Raw genomic sequence first — 1,072 nt, forward strand, 5'->3', positions numbered from 1 at the left:
ATATATATACACTAAATAATATATGAGTATATGCATATATATGTACATGTATGTACATACCTTCATCTACATGTATATATAGATGCATATCTGGGTACATGACGTTGCAAAAAAAACATGGACAAAATGATAAACAAGGTACAGAAAACACACAGGCCACATAGAGAACATTTCCTCCATCAGCTGCCACCATTGTAACACTGGCGTTTCGAAGAGTTAGGGCAGGACTCCCTCCTCCTCCTCCTCCTCCTCCTCCTCTTCTCTTCCCCACGCCCCTTTACATTAAACGCGTGGTGGTCTTGTGCCTATGTGGCAAATCAATATGATGATACATGTATGTCCACATTCTGTTTCTTTCATGCAGAAACATTCTACGCAACGTAAGACTCCACTGCGATCGAGTTACGTTGTCGCAAACAGCGGGTAGCGGATGTATTCTTCTGCTCTTGAGATACTTTTACCTGTATATGTTGTTTGACACGTTATCATGTTTCAAACAGAGTAATCTCTCACTCTCTCTCTCCCATCTCTCACACCTTTTTCACACTCTTACTCTCTCTCTCTCTCTCTCTCTCTCTCTCTCTCTCTCTCTCTCTCTCTCTCTCTCTCTCCCTCTCTCTCTCTTTCTCTCACCTTCCTTCGCTCTCTTTTTCATTCTCTCTCTTTCTGGGTGTGCATAGAAAGTTACGTCTTAACGTTTTGATAATTCAATTTAACTCTTATGTAAATTTGTATATTTTATTTAATTATTTTATACTTGAAGCAAGATAAATATGTTCAAAATGCAAACCCTCGTCTCCTTCCTCAGATTTCGAATTGTGTATATACATACATATACACACACGCACATAGATACACACGTATATGTACATACACATACACACTCACACATGTAATATATATATAGAGAGAGAGACACACACATTAATATCTAGCATATATTTACGTTCTGAGTTCAAATTCCTAGGGGCCTGACTTTGCTTTTAAACCTTTCAGGGTCGAGAAAATCAGTTGAGTATTGGGGGGTCTTTGTAATCAACTTACCACCTCCCTCCCCACCGAAAGTTGCTGA

The sequence above is a fragment of the Octopus bimaculoides genome, chromosome 12, assembly GCF_001194135.2.
Source record: "Octopus bimaculoides isolate UCB-OBI-ISO-001 chromosome 12, ASM119413v2, whole genome shotgun sequence".
NCBI classification, from domain to species: Eukaryota; Metazoa; Mollusca; class Cephalopoda; order Octopoda; family Octopodidae; genus Octopus; species Octopus bimaculoides.